This window comes from Spinacia oleracea, chromosome 3, assembly GCF_020520425.1.
Source record: "Spinacia oleracea cultivar Varoflay chromosome 3, BTI_SOV_V1, whole genome shotgun sequence".
Taxonomy (NCBI): domain Eukaryota; kingdom Viridiplantae; phylum Streptophyta; class Magnoliopsida; order Caryophyllales; family Amaranthaceae; genus Spinacia; species Spinacia oleracea.
Window position 1 is genome coordinate 58,277,963 of NC_079489.1, and position 16,955 is coordinate 58,294,917.

The window sequence follows — 16,955 nt, forward strand, 5'->3', positions numbered from 1 at the left end:
GCCTCGGATTTCGTTCATTTGTCCCGAGATTATGTCAAGCACTAGAATCAAGGCCGACCCTGGAGCGCCAACAATGTATTTGAAAAAAAAATTCCAAGCTGAAATTAAAAAGGAGAAGATGGGTAATCCTAACCTAACTAATTGGTTTTTAATCCCATATAATCAAGAGTAAGTGTGTTATATAAGTTTCATATATAATATTAATTATTATTATTATTTTTTTGGCAAATAATAATGAGCTTTATTTACCAATTATTATTATTATTGTTATTAAATATTTACTATATCATTTATAAATTATACAGAAATCATTGGAATTTATACGTGATGGACCTACGTAGAGGTTATGTATATATTTTCGATTCTGCTAGAGATCCACGTCGAACAGATTATGCATGGGGAATCTTGAGTTTGTAAGTTCTTTTGCTTACAAATTACATTAGTCTTTAAGAAACCTAAGCCAAAATCATATTCATAAGTACCCGTGTTTCGTTAATTTTCTAGGGCATACCAAGTGTACAAGTGCAATGGTGGGAATTGTCCGAATAAAACGAGTTTTAAGTCGTGTAAACCCATTCATATAGAGGTATAACATGTTTCTTAATTAGCTTTTTGCTTTGTTTTTATTAACTATTGGCCTTGCAAGATAAAGTATTATGTTTCTTATTCAGTGTGCTCAACAAATCGGCGGAACTGAGTGTGGCTATTACGTTATGAAGTTCATGTTAGAGATAGTCACGTTACAACATGACTATGAAGGTCGGCTAGATGAGGTAAGTAACTAATTGATTCGTATTCTAGACTATTAATACATTGTCATTAGTTGCTTGAATGTTAAAATGTGACATTTCATTTGCATTTAATCGATCTAATGCTCCATCAAATTTTTGTTTTTGTAAGGTCTATACTCCGAGGACTGCGCCTTATGCTAGTGAGGAAATTGATGTGGTTCGTGAGCAATGGGCGAAGTTTTTTACCACCAAGTATTTATTATTGACCTGAGGGCGCTTGATCGAGTTGGTTTAGATGTTATAGAACAATCTTTTATGTTAAAATGTATGCGTACGTTGAAATTGGAACGTTAATATATTTAAATGTATCGGTATGTGCACTTTTGGTTTTGGGATATATACAAAACTCCAATTGTTGTTTTTATATTTGTTATACAAGTTGCGTTATTCTATTATTGTTTTGGCAGGTTTCTATATTTGGTGCAAGGCACTCTAGGTATCCCTAAACAAAATTAGAATTTTCCCGCCAAAAGTTCTTTGTTGCAGCGTACATATATATTGTACGCTGCAACAAGGGAAAAAAATTTCAAAAAATTCCTGACTTGTTGCAGCGTACAAATAAATGTACGCTGCAAAAAGTTGAGTCTTTTGCAGCGTACATATGTATGTACGTTGCAACAAGTCCAAATTTTTGCCAATTTTTTGACACTTGTTGCAGCGTATATACATATGTACGCTGCAAAAAACCACTTTTTGCAGCGAACATTGTACGCTGCAACAAGTTCAGACTTGTTGCAGGTCCCCCAGTCGCAGCATACGATGTACGCTGCAACAGGGGTCTAAAAGCCCGCTGCAATAAGGGTTTTTTCTACTAGTGAATAGCTTAAAATAGAGCATCAATTTCAAACAATTCCAGCAAAAAAACATAAATCATATCAAACCAACACAAACAAAGACAAATCTGAACACTAATTAACATATATACCAAGAAATGCAAATAAATTAAAACATCAAAAAGATGAGATCAGAATACCTGAGGTGCCTTGTGGGGGTTGATATTACTCTCAGTAACTTCCTTCCACCGACCTTTTAGAAATAAAGTATCCTTAAAAGAACTAGTTTTTCTCCGAATTAGGGATCTACAACCCTAATATAGATTGAAGATTGAATATTGTGACAGTGACCAACTCGGTATGGTGACGGAGGAGGAAGTTGATGGCTGTGAGGGTGGCGGCGTAGAGAGAAAAAAAAACAGAGAGCCAGTGAGTGGAGAGAAAGAAAGGCGGAGACTACACGAATTTTTTTGATGGAAACTGAAGGAAGAGAATGGAAAAATAGAAGACGAATAAACAAATGTATTAATCGAATGAAAGAAAAAGATTCGTGGTCACAATTAAGGGTATTAAGGGGTCTCTTTCTTTATCATACTTTTTGTAGTTTGTGGACCCTACTACACATAAGAGACCCTTGGACTTATTTAGAGGCTCTCTTCTCTATCCTATTTTATTGGTTTGTGGACCCCCGATATATATAAGAGATCCGCTTATTTATTTAGAAGGTCTCTTTCCTATTACATTTTGGGTGATTTGTGGACCCTAGTGTATATAAGAGACCCGTTATCTCTAATATTAGATCTCTTTTATTAAAGAGACCCGTTATGTCATCTAAAGGGTCTTTCTCAAGGGTCTCTTTGCTCGTTTTTATAGTAGTGTCGTTTGGAGAAAGTAGCATTTTTGGGTCACTATGTGTCAAAGGAAGGAGTCTCTGTAGATCATGCTAAGATCCAAGCTGTGAGTGAGTGGCCTACTTCAAAGAATGTGTCCTATATCCGAAGTTTCCTAGGCCGAACTGGCTATTATAGGAGATTTGTGAGGGATTTTTCGATTATATCAAGACCAATGACCAATCTGATGAAGAAGGAGTCAAAATTTGAGTGGAGTGAGAAATGTGAGGAAGCTTTCCAGATCTTAAAAGAGCGTTTAACCTCCGCACTTGTTTGACACTGCCTGATGAGAATGAGGGGTTTGAGGTGTATATTAATGCCTCAAAGAATGGTTTGGGATGTGTGTTGCGGAAAAATGGGAAGGTGATTGCATATGCGTCGCATCAATTGAAACCTTATGAGGCTAATTACCCTACCCATGACCTAGAGCTAGCTGATATTGTGTTCGCTTTGAAGATTTGGAGACATTACCTTTATGGGGCAACATGTAAGATCTTTACCGACCATAAAAGTATGAAGTACATTTTCACCCAAAAGATCTCAATATGAGACCGAGAAGGTGGTTAGATTTGATTAAGGATTATGATCTAAACATCCAACATCATGAAGGGAAAGCAAATGTGGTTGCTGATGCATTGAGTAGGAAATCGAGCCATAGTATGAATGTCTTGGTAGTCTCTGAGGAGCTGTGTCGGGATATGCAAAGACTTAGCCTTGAAATAGTAAACCCTGGGGAGATCAAGGCAAGACTGAGTGTGTTATTATTGGGGTTGTCCATATTCGACAAGATCAAAGAGAGTCAAGTTGGGGATGAACATCTAGAGAAGATCAAGGAAAAGATGGTTCAAGAAAAGGAAGTTGGTTTCAAGATTCACGATGATGGTAGCTTGAGGTTCGAGGGGAGGTGGTGTGTACCACAAAAATGTGAGGAGCTTAAGAGACGTCTTATGGATGAAGGGCATAATACTCCATATTCCGTGCACCTTGGGGGTGACAAGTTGTAAAAGGACCTTAAGAAGATCTATTGGTGGCCAAATATGAAGCGTGAGGTTGCCGAATTTGTGTCTAAATGCCTAACCTTTCAGAAAGTCAAGATAGATCACAAGAGACCCATGGAAAAAGTTCAACCCTTATAAGTTCCTCGATGGAAGTGGGATTCCATTTCAATGGATTTTGTTACTACTTTGCCTAAATCAAGGAACGAAAATGATACTATTTGGGTTATTGTGGGCCGTCTGACGAAGTCGGCCGTGCTTATTCTGATTAAAGAGACATGGAAGAAGAAGCAGCTTGCGAAGACATACAATAAGCATGTAGTGAGGTTGCATGGGGTCCCAACCGATATTATTTCAGACCGTGATTCGAGATTCCTCTCAAAATTTTGGCAAAAGGTCTAGTTGAATCTTGGGACAATATTGAAAATGAGTACTACCATCCACCCTGCGACCGATGGACAAACTAAGAGGACTAGCCAAACAATGAAAGATATTTTGAGAGCTTATGCCATTGACTTTAAGGGTAGTTGGGAAGTCCATCTAGACTTGATTGAATTTTCATACAACAATAGTTATCATGCGAGCATTAATATGACACCTTTTGAGGCATTATATGGAAGGAAGTGTAGAAGTCCCACTTGCTGGAATGATTTCAGTGAGAACATAGGATTGGGAACATAATTCATCGAGGAGACCGTCAAGAATGTGAAGATGATTTAGGCTAGAATTCAGGCTGCCCAAGATATGCAAAAGAGCTAAGCAGATTTGAAGAGGAGAGATGATGAGTTTGCAGTATGTGATAAAGTGTTCTTGAAAGTATCACAAACTAAAAAAGTTATGAGATTTGGGAAAATGGGAAAGCCAAGTGCCAAATATGTAGGCCCATATGAGATTCTATAGAGAATAGGGAAAGTATCCTATAAGTTGGTTTTTCCAATGGAGTTCGAAAAGATGCACGGTGTGTTTCACATTTCCCAACTAAAGCGTTATATCCCTGATGAGCGTCATGTCTTAGAGCATGAGAAAATCAAGATTGATAGTAGCCTCACATATGAGGAAAGGGCTGTGGAAATCCTTGATAAGAAAGTGCGTAGTACACGCAATAAAGACGTCAACATCGTGAAAGTGCTTTGGTCGAACCACGAGTCTGAAGAGGCAACGTGGGAAGCCAAAGCTGAAATGAAGAAGAAATAACCAGAATTATTCCATGAAGTGAGTTACGAGGGCGTAACTCGTTTTCTTTAAGAGGGTAGAATGTGATAGAAATTCGCGTTTTTCACCTATTTTTATGGTATTTTTATGCATTGTTATGCTTATTTTAGCAAATTATACATGTTGGTGCAAAGTAAATAGATTCCCCGCATAAGAAAAAGGTGTTCATGAGTAACACAAGCAACTTTATGTTGGCAAAAGAGTGCACATGAGTGGCACAAGTACTTCTCCAGTAAGAATAAGTTAAAAACTTTTGAAAAATGTGTGAATTTTCGTGTCAAGTTTCGGGACGAAACTTCTTTTAAGAGGGGTAGATTGTAATCCCCCGTAAATTTATAAATTTTAATAATATATTTTAACGCATAGTTATTTATATTTAAATGGAATTTATAAATTTTAGTATTAAATACATATATACTTAATGTACATTTATTTTATCTAATTACATTCTAAATATTTTAATGATTCAAGCAATCAAACATAATTTTTAGAATGATAATTCGAAAACGATTTGAAGCATAGAAACACTTCGATTTTAGAAAAGTACTTCTAATCTGGGTTGAACTCAAACACTCTCACATTGGAAAAGGAATCATAATCCTAGCCCAATTATTAAAGCCCACAAAGTAAATAAACCCCCCCAAACCCCAAAATTTACCACACAAATAATTCTCTCTCCTCCCTCACTCAAACCCACAAACGCATGTTATTTCCTCCTCCTCTCTCTTTCACGTAGAAACTGCTCCTCCCTCTTCTTGCTTCAGCCGCCGCAACAGCCACCAAGCCTGTCCGATACTGCTGCTGCGCTGTTGCTCCCTCCTCCGGTCAGTTCTCTCTCTTCATTCTCTCCCTCTCATTCTTCCTTGCTTTTGTTTTTCTCTCCTCCTTACTTCTTGGTTTCTGCTTGCTCACGACAGCCACCACCGCACGACCACCGCATGACCACCTGCTGCCGCCAGCCGCACCGCCCAATTCCACGACCACCTGCTCGTTGCCGCGCCCCCTGTCCGCCGGCCAGCCCCCTTTCTCTCTTCTTTTTTGTTCATTCTTAAACCCTTAAAACTAATTAATATTTTAATTATGTTTTAATAATTTAATTCTTGTTTTCTTGAGTTAAATTTAAAGTTTTTATGATTTAATTATGAAATTCATATTATATGTTTTGCATAATTAAATTATTAATTTTCAGTTTATATAATTTGATTAAAATAAGGGTTTTAATTATTAAAACATGAATTTTTAAGGTTTTAATAGTTTTATAACCATGGTAGGATGATTATAAGTTATTAAAGTTAATTTTTTTATGATTCTAAGCATGTTAATTAGGTTTTGGTGAAGTTTTAAATTATTTCATATTGCTGGAATTTTAAAAAAGGGATGTTTATTGGAGTTTATGATGATTTGTGACCGTTAGTGTAGTAATCATGCAAGGAGGTTAAGTAGTTAAGTTTTGATGTTGGGGAATGTTCTAAATATGTTTAGGAAGGGTTTGAAGTACTCTAATGTTGCTGTTAATTCAAGGGGAATTGATATGAATTAACATTGGTTGTTTTTAGGTGGAGAATTCTCTGTTGGCGACTTTTGAGTTGTTAAAGTGGTCTCGCAATTTCTTTACAGAAGGTACGTACATACCTATGTGATTGATGGAATTAGTATCATGTATAGGAACTATGTTAAACCTATATGATTACTATTATGTTGGATTTTGCATGATGGATCTTGATTGCAAATATGTTAAGTATGGAATTTATATTATTGAGAATTATATTATGTTTGTATGGAGGATTGATGCAAGCATGTTGGTTGAGAACTTAATATTATTAATTCACATGGGGGGATTATTATATATACGATAGCGTGGATCGTGATTGATCATTGTTCCCATTTTAGTATTTTACTACTTTATGAGGACCGTGGGCCTTATTTGGTATGTTGATATTTTATGGCTATGAAAGGTAGTTTGACAATTGGTTAAGGAAAGACTAAACTAAAGTTACAATTAATCTTGGACTGAATGTTGTGTGGTCATTTATTTAATCCTAAGATAAAAGAAAGTTGCGATTATTTGTTGATGTGGTTACTTATGTTGTTGGTGTGTCATAACTAAGTAATAATTGGTAAATCATGTAAAGTGAAACCGGATAGCAATAGCTTAAGACTGTGCACGTTTGAACTGACGGACAATTAGAAGTTAGAGTTCATGGTGATAGCCGATACCTTTTTCTGGGACCGGATTGATCACCGTGTTCTATTTTAATTAAAAGGTTCCTCGATATCGTAGGTCATAGGAATACGGAGTCGCGCCTGTATTCTATCTTCCAAATGGAAGACATTTCAGTTAGACAACTCAGTCCATTTACTAATCCAATTAAATGAATTGTTATACAAGTCAATCTAGTAAAGGTTATTTGCGAGTCTTTATGATGTTACTTATTATTATTTATTATTTGTTAGTATCATGTTAGGATTGTTCGTTTAATAGAATCATGTTAGGATTTTTCGTTTAATGGAATCATGTTAGGATTATTATTGATTTAATATGTAGTACTCAACTTTGCTGATTACGTACTTTTGTTTGTGTATGTTGATCATGGCTATGCCTTATTGATCATGTGATGACCCATTTTGGTGAGAAGTCTCTAAGGATCAATAAGCATTGTCCATCTACAAGTTTGAAGATGATGCATCATTGGGTTCGGGATTGGAGAGCTTGTAGTTTAGTTTTAAGATTAAATTGACTTTGGTTTGTTTTTAGTGGACTTTGAACTTGTTGAATGGGTTACGTTGACTTTGCTTTTCGTTGGCTAGTTTTGGAGTTAATTTTGACTATATATAAATTTAAAGTTAGTTATTATGTTTTCCGGTGCAAACTCCTCAATAAGCCGTTACGTTTTCACACAGGCGATAATGCCTTTATAATTCTCTATATTTATATTAAAATGTTACTTTAGAAAAGAGAGAATTGTCGGGGGTTACAAAGCGGTTTTTGGGGGCTATAGGTTTTTGACCCTTCGTGTCTATTTTAAGTTTTTAGGCGCCTAACTAATTAACTAGTTACCTAAAATGAATTTCTCAGAATTTAGCTCCAAATATTAAACTAAGAGGTCCGAATTTATATATTTATCATTTAAAAAGGGAGTTCGATTATTCTTTTTTCATTTTGGCCAAGAAATCCAAAATTTTTATTTATCTTATAGGATTCAAAACCTTTTTGTTTGAATTAAGAACTTTTATCGAATTAATTTAAACATATTCAAAATTAAAAAAAAAAAAAAAACTTGTCATCGGCTAAAGTAACGTAAAAAAAAAGAATTATTTTATTTTTCTTTTCTTATTTTCTTACTAATTATTCTTGTTTTATTTTATTATTTAAATTGCTTCAATGCTTTAATTATTAAAGCATGAATTTCAGATTTGTTCATATAATCAAGAATTGATTTTTGTGATGTTAAATTGGTTTTATTGGGAAATTCAAATTAGGGTTTTAACCTAGACCTAATGGGTCAATTGATTAGCATAATTAGGTGATTAATTTAATTATGATAATCAATTATATTTTCAAATTTATAAAAAGGTTTAAGGTGTTGATTTTTATTGATTTTAAGGATGGAAAAAGTATGTTTTCATACTAGGGATTAGTTTTACAAATTGAGACAATTATTTTATTAAAGAACGATTGAATTCTAATTATTAACAAGGTTTTATATTTTATAAAGTTGCAGGAAATTTAATGAACATGGATATAATTAAGGTTTCATTATTTTGATGATAGGAGGTGATTTCTAAGTGAGTAATCGTGTTTACAAAGTGGCCCCTACGCTTAGATATTCAAGGTACGTACAAATCTAGGGCGACCACATTATTTGTCAAGGGACATTACATGATTGTTGTTGATGTGAATTATATTATGTGAACTTGGTGGATTCATATTTGTTTTGGTGAACGATCATGTGAATTATTATGTTGGAATTATTGATTTATTGGTTGAACAAGCATGTTGGGACTATTGTGAGTATGGATTTCATTGTCAATCATGTTGTTCAATATTTATGCATGTATGGTTTGTTTCACATGCAAGGGATGAATTATTTATTGTTATGCAATTGTACGGGATGTCTAGCATACTTTTGAGGCAAATATTCGTACCTCGTTGTACTATTTATTTTACCACATGTGAAGGGTTGGCCCACGTAAGCCACCGCACATGTAGGGTTCAGTTGGGAATATTTATATGAAATGAATTAGGATTTGTCGTGCAAGGGCACAACCCTCATGTTAATAGGCATGATGTGGAATATCACCTTTTGTGAGAAGGAACTTGGTAGTAATTTCACTACGTCTTGATTTATTGATCACAAGTCCTAAAGGATTAAAATGAGATTGTTTTGGTTGCCGTTTATTAATTGTATGTATGTATGTGTGTTCGAGTCTCGAGTTCACCATTAATAAAATATTAATAAACGTAAAGTGCAACCAGAACAAGCTTCAAAACTCTTGGAACGTATATACCTTGAGTATGAACAATGGGGGGAGACTTGCCGGAAAGCTTGAATCTCCTACTAATGATACAAGACGTTGTTTCATTTAATTTATGCGCTGGAATTCCGTCGGTATGGCCCGACACTCGGTATGGTCCGATATTTATTATTTATTATGGTGTTGGTGGGCTCCCAACACTCTTCCTTTATGGAATATTCTTTTGGCCCGTTCGAAGCTTATTCTAATTAAATTGTGAATCAAGAGTCGAGTATTGTATTCATGATTTACTTGTTGTTTATTAAATGGCTTTTGCATGTTGATTAGTACTTAGCGAGTGATGTATGTTTATAGTTTTATTTCACTCTAGCCTTGTAAGTACTCAGCTTTTGCTGACTACGTGCTTTATGTCTTTTGGTCATGGCCTTCGCCTTAATGACCCTATGATGATCCATCATTTGCACTTGCATTGTTGGGGAGTAGATTAATCTAGCAGGTTGGTAGATCAAAGTACGATCGAAATCATGTAGCTTGGGATGATTGAGAGGGTTGCGTTCTTTCGTGCTTTAAAACTATTTGAAATTATACTTTACTTATGTTTTGAATTGTTAGATTTTTAAATACTTTGGTTTTTGGACCGTTATGGTTCCAACTTGTAGGAGGCCTCAATAATTATTATTTATGTTGGTTTGAAAGTTAGTTGACATTAATTTCCGCTGCGTAATTCTGATACTAGACTTAACCGTTATCACGGTGGCGGTAATACTTTAATAATTCCTTTATTTTAAGTTGGAAAATGGTTTTATAAAAGCAAGTAATTATTAGGGTGTTACAATCTGTTTCCTGTCATTGGTGTGACCTTGTAGGTTCAGTCAAGAGTAAGCTATGAGCCTAATAAGGATTAGAACTCACTGATCGGAAACATTTCTCAAGCTAGGTGTTCCAGTCACTTGATCTTACTGAATCAATTATTCGTAATTAATCTAAACCTTGGTATTAGACCAATTCACATTGGGTGAAGGACACATTTCCTTCAGTGTGGACTCCTCAAAAGGGTCTACGACGTAGGCATCAAGATAGAAGACGATCTCGTTAAAAGCGCTCACACTAGTGCCGCTAAACCCTATTATGCGCCTATAAATAACACGTATAAGCAAAGGTGAATCTTCCCAAGGAATGGAAGTTCATGCTGTTGAGGAAAATCACCCTCAAAGAGTCAACATTGGGTTAAAGACAGAAGGTTCACCCCACTCGGGTTAACTCTCACTACTGCCTATGAAAGGCTTCTTGCCCAAGGCACGTTAGTGACAAGAGATTTTTGCGTCGTTGACAAACCACTAAATCAAACAAAATTTATAATCTCCTAAATGAACAAACTATATTGATTATAGCGGCAAGCATAGAGATTGTCCCAAGAGAATGGTTTATTGAATTTAAGAACTAATTATAACACAAGCTAGTTCAAACAAGGATATTTTTGGTGTTGTAGAATTAAGAAATTAACTAGACAAATTCAATTAAAAGAAACTCTAGAGATTGCGGAAATTGGCAAAGGAATTCAAATCGGGAGTTCCAGAGATTCTAAATGCTCATGACATGCAATGACTAAACGAATGAATGCAATGATCAATGAATGGTTTCGAACACCTTTTGGTTTCAAGAATTTCTCAACTAATCCTCATCTAGATTTTGCTACAATCAAGACTTGAAGATGAACTCCAGAACAAACAAGCCAAAGTAATGCAAGCCACAAATCACACTTATGTGCCAATTCGAAGCTAAACACTCTAAAATTATACCATTTAGGTTAGCTAATACTAAAATAACTAGACATGGAATCAAACATCATTTAATAAATTTATTCACACTAACAATCATAATAATCACCAAAATCCTCAATTCTACATCCAAAGCTTCATCCCTAATCTCTAGATTATGAACTACTAAATCATGCTATTAGAAATTGGAAATAAGCCAATTAAAAAATATGAATCATGATTCTAATTGCAAATATTAAACTAATTCAAACATAAAAAAAAAATTCAGAAAGTTCAAATAAGAAAATAATATAAAAAGTTCAATATAGTTTAACCACAAATTCAAAATCTTCAATAACAAAATCAAGCATAAAACAAATTAAACAATAAGAACAAACCATTCAAGAGAGAATTAAAGAATAAAAGAGATAGTATTATACCATAAATTGAATTTGAATTCCCAAAATTAAAGAACAATATTTTTGAAAACGAAGAACAAAGCCAAGGAAGAGAGAAAAAGAATCTGAAAAGTTTCTGTTCTAATCCCTAGAAATCGAAAAGACTAATCTCCCATTCGAACTCCTAGATGCTCTAATTTATGCTAATTGCTGCTGCTTATCCTCTTCTATTCTCGTGAATTTCTCTCTTCGTATCGGAAAAATTTGGGGTGCATAAAACGAAAATAAGAAAAACACGAAGAAGAAGGAAAAAAATAATCGAAATCTCCAAAACGAATTCTCCAATTCTAAGCTACGAATGTTTCTAATCTTCTCTCCAATCTAATTCCTATTGCTATTCTCTCTACTCTCAAATCTCTATAATGTCTCCTCTCCGTCCCTCCCCTTATTTATCGCTGCTATTACCTATCTCTTTAAAACCAAACTCAGTCCCCCTTTTCGCAAAGCAGCTTCTCCGTGTTCCCGTGCGGGCGCATGAAATTGGTGCGGGCGCACAACTCTAAAAATGTCAATTTAATCTTGCAAACAGTAGCTTTCCAAATGAAGTTTCGGTGAACCTGCGGGCGCGCATCAGTTGGGTGTGGGCGCACAACCTAGTGCCGGCGCACCACCTGTTTGTGTCGGCGCAACAAGCCTGCAACGCTGCTGTTTGTGTTTTGTGTTCATGGGCTGCTTTTGCGCGCTCTTGCTGTGCTATGGGGCTGCTATGCTGCTTGCAAGGCATGCCCATGGGGTGGTACTGTTGCTGATGTTTTGTTGGCTCAAAGCATGCCCACGGGGTTGTCGTGCAATGCTCGTCGTTGCACACGAGCTAGGCATCGTATAACCTATTGCCTTGCTCGTCGCCGCACATCCTAGAACATCGTATACACATTTTAACTTGGTCGCTGCACAATACAAAATACCGAGTAGAATATCAATACATCGTGTAGCTCGTGATAAAATCGTACAGCTTAATCGCAAATCATAAAGCACATCATTAAATCGGATAGAAATTTATTAAAATCGCAAAACAAATTTTTAAATCGTTTTGCATTTTTACAAATCGTAAAGCATATTAATTATCGTCTAAGCATAATATCGCATTATTTAACACGTTAATACTCTCAAATGACTCTACGCATTAAATTGAGCATAAAGAACACATTCAGAGATAAAACGGCTAAAATATACGCAAGTCGAGAAAATGTTACGATTAATGCAAAAACGCGAGAAACAAACTAAAAATGATAAAAATAAGTAAAAATAAGAATAAAAATGCTAATAAAATGAAATAAATTCTAGGCTAAGAGCGACATAAATGTCGCTCATCAAACTCCCCCGAGCTAAACCTTTGCTTGTGCAAAGCTAGACCAAAAAACGGGAAGGAGAATGAGCCCATTTTTTTAAAAATCAAAATAACGAACATAAGAACTACAAGAATGCACACCAAATCACTTTCTTAGGAATCACGATTTCATTAAAGCACATGCAATAATCTCTTTAAACCCCACAATCGCTCATGAAGGCGAGTGGGATCTCGCAAGGATTTTCTAAGAGATTTACCCATAACTCTTAAAAAATAATCAAGGCAAGATAAAAGGAAAAAGATGGGGAAAAAAAACAAATGTTCAAGGGATTGAGCTTTTAGAATGAAACAAGCATGAATGGATGCTAGAATTTATAAATCAATAGGCGATTGCACGTTAATGGATATCAAAGGTCGACTGAAACATAAAAATGCTAAGCGTAGAGAACAAGGGAGTTTACACTCCACTTTCCCCCAATCAACCATTTTTTCCGCGTTCTCTCTCCAGTTTCAAATCATCCTTCTAGAATAGCATCTCATGACTCCGCGAAGGAGGACGAAAGAAATAAAGTTTCAAGGGAGAAGAGAAGGCTAACACGACATCTTGGCAAGGAAATACTCGTTCCATAGGCTTGACTCAAATCTCCCTCCACCGACAATGACTCAACCCTCAAGGGTCAAAATGACTTTTTAGGAGGTAACTTTAGGCTAGGGGCAACGGTGTGGAAATAATTTGGAATGTGGTGCTAAAACCTAAAGTAAAGGATCAATTTGAACTTAACTCAAGTAAAATAGAACCAAAACCAAACTATGCCACTTATTTGGGACTCCCCCAAGTTTATTCAACAAGTAAAATAGAACCAAAATCAAACTATGCCACTTATTTGGGACTCCCCCAAGTTTTTTTTTTTTTGCGTTTGAAATGAATCTTTCCAACTTTTTTTTTGCCTTGTTTTATTCTCTATTTTTCGCTTTTTCTCAATTTTTTCGCTTTTGCCTTTTTTATTTGACATAAACATGAAACTTTTCCAAGATTTTCATTTGAATCTACTTTTCATTTATTTTCTCAAATTTTCATGACTAATCACAACTCAAACCGCAATAACACTAAGCTTCACTATCACTTCTAAGGGTGAGAAATAAAACAAAGGCTATTGTCTTATAATGAGCTAGGAAGAAATGAAGGGGCAATGCTCAAATGGCTAGCAAGGGGGGAAATGAAAATAAAATACAAGAAAATAAGAAAAGATCGTCCTAAAACTACAAAAATAAAATAGTCAAAGATTGTCATAAAACTACAAAAAGAAAATAGTCACCGAATAAAATGCCTTTGTCCTTCCCAAAGGTGGTTCTGTCGCAATCTCTGGTATATTAGAGTTAAGTTCTAGATTAAAGCATGCCAATGCCAAGGATCCAACATCGGTCAAACAAAATGTGTTTATAAGGCTTGAAAAGAAATGATTCCTCACATATGTTTGATTAGCAATTACTATTCTTTCCGGACTTAAATCACTAGAGAGAGCAACACCTTCTTACCACAAACATGAGATTGAGCTTCGTGATCTCCAAAGTTCTTACCAACTACCTTAGCATGTAATATTCTAGAGTCGACCCTAGATATCCAAGAACGTGCACACCTCTACCAATTAGGAATGAAAGCATTCAAGCATGCAAGTTCCATATTTATCATGCCCAAAACGAAGAACAAAACAAACTAAAAACTTGCCTTTACAAAAATATTTTTGTATTTTTGAAATATCATGCAAATCAAAAGCGGATAAACGCATATTCATGCCAACCAACAATCAAGGTTCACCATACAAGGTGAAACGCTCCCCCAAGCTTGAATTAAGCATTGTCCCCAATGCTTAAAACGAGAGTCAAGGGAGTCAACAACAACAACAACAACCAATACCCATTTAACCCCATTTCCCAACAAGTAAGATTCCCATCCCATGGAGAATGCAAATAAAGAGAGAGGAAAGATATTACCAAAAATATCGTGGGAGCAAGTTCCGCAAAAGACCCAAATATACCTTATCGAAAAACGTTCTTTACATACCATTTTGTGCGTCCCAAATGCTTGCATGGGGGTCGTTGTTGTATCGTCTAGATCATCAAAAAGTATAAAACAAAAGTGTAATCCAAAAATTTAAAAACAAAATGAATATGGAATATAAATAAAATAAAGTGAAGGATAATAATCTCGGGTTGCCTCTCGGAAAGCGTTTTTTTAACGTCACTAGCTTGATTAATCCCCCATTTCTGGATACTCGTTAATGCCTCACTCCTCTCTTTCAAGGGGGTTCATATTCAATAACTTGGTATACCTTGCTTGCTCTCAAGCCACTTTGGCCTTCTTGGGAACAAACACCCCTTCGCGCTCTCTACGCATTGGCACAAAATCAAGCCAAGTCTTTCTATGTTTTATCTTGGCCTTTTCCCTTGTTTTCTTCTTGACTTTGTGTAATACCCTGAATTCAAGACACTATTAAAATATCACTTAGAATAATAAAATATTAATTTGAGTATAAAATCCGACAGAGTTTCCTTTGTAAATTGAACAAACCCAAGAAAATGGGATATTTAAAAACCTGTTACCTTTAACAACACCAATATCCATCCAGAATAGGATTCATAAACCTGTGAAAATTTAAACATAAACGGAAGCACTAATAAAGAATCAGGGTATTACTGCCGCATTTTCCTAGGGGCAAACACAAGGCTACAAAATCTCAACAAAATATAATCAACATTACAAACCTCTCTATGATAACTCAATTAAAACTTGGCAATATGAAACTTATAAATTAATTTAACTATTAAGAATTTACGATAAAACCCCTTTTTTTATAATACATTCATTTCTAATATCGTCATCCTCTCTCAAAACAACCAATGAAATCAACAATACATGTGAACAAGTACAAAACTCACCAAGCCAGTGTGTGGCCGCTGGGACAGATGAAACTCTGGTCGAAATACGAGATCTGAAGGTTGCCAACCGGCACCCTCGAAGGTAGGTACTGCCCGCGGTACCATGCCCGGTGCTGGCACATCCATCGCTGCCGCTTCATTATCCGAAGCGTCCTCCATAGCCACTCGAACAGTCGAGCATTCAGCAAGCTTCCTCCGATTATGACGAGGCATACTAAATCATTCAAAGTACAAAATGCAAATCAACATTCTAGCCTGGGGGCTATCTTATACTAGCCCGTACAAAAATAAAGATACCAAAAATCCCCAGTGGCAATACAAGTTTAGCCAGGTGTGAGGGGGTCGAAAAAGCGCGAGGCTAATGCGTGACCTCGTCCCTCGTGGGTGTGAAGATTCTTTTTATTCAATCAAGTGTAATTGGATTTCCTGTGAGTATACACCCAATTGACTAGTAATATAGGAGTCGTCATTCAGTTTTTAACGACAATGAGAAAAACTGACAAAACCCGATTATCGTGACATAAAGGGAGTGCAATTATGTTTGACCACGACGGCCGTAGGTTCCCTTGTGATCCCTGGTGTGGGGATCTCTCAATATACACCTGCAAGGTAGAGATTGAGGGTTCGGGGGACTGTAACTACCGAGAGGAGTACTTCGCTCGTCGATAACTCCAGAGGCAGGATATCCTTACTAGCTCAGCATAAATAATTGAAGGGACATGCGTTAACTATTAAACTAATCTGAATTTATTTTAGCAATATGCAACATGTAATACTAATTCGATCGTGATTATCTGATTTAAATAGCATTAAGGGACCTAGCATGATAATCCGATTTCCCAAAAATATTATATTTGTTAGGCGTGATAGAACAATCAGATTAGGTTAGTTTAACAGTTCATAAAAAGGGCGAGGAAAGCAGTTAAATCATCGAAAAGGGACACATTACGACGCACCCTTGAGAGGTGCGTCACGGTTCTCAGAAAACTAACCACTTTGACTTTGCTATTTCTCCTTTTTATTTAACGAATCTCAATTATGGGACAGGATACGTTCTGTTCGATTTATGGATCGATTGCGACAGAACGCGTGAACAATTTCGCAGCGAGAGGCTTAGGCTAAGGATTGGAGTCAATACTCAGAATAGAATTGTGTGTTGTTGTGTGTTCCTTCACGTCGAATTTAGGGGCCTATTTATAGGGAAGAGTTCGTGGAAAGATAGAATTGCAGAGTTCTAATCCACAAAGAATTAGGAAAAAACAACTACCCAGGTACTTTCAGCGCCCAGGCCTGGGCGCCGAAGATTTCGGCGCCCAGAGCCAGGCGTTGAAAATAGGGTCCGGGCTGTTTTCTTTAGTCAGATTCGGATTCCTGAAAT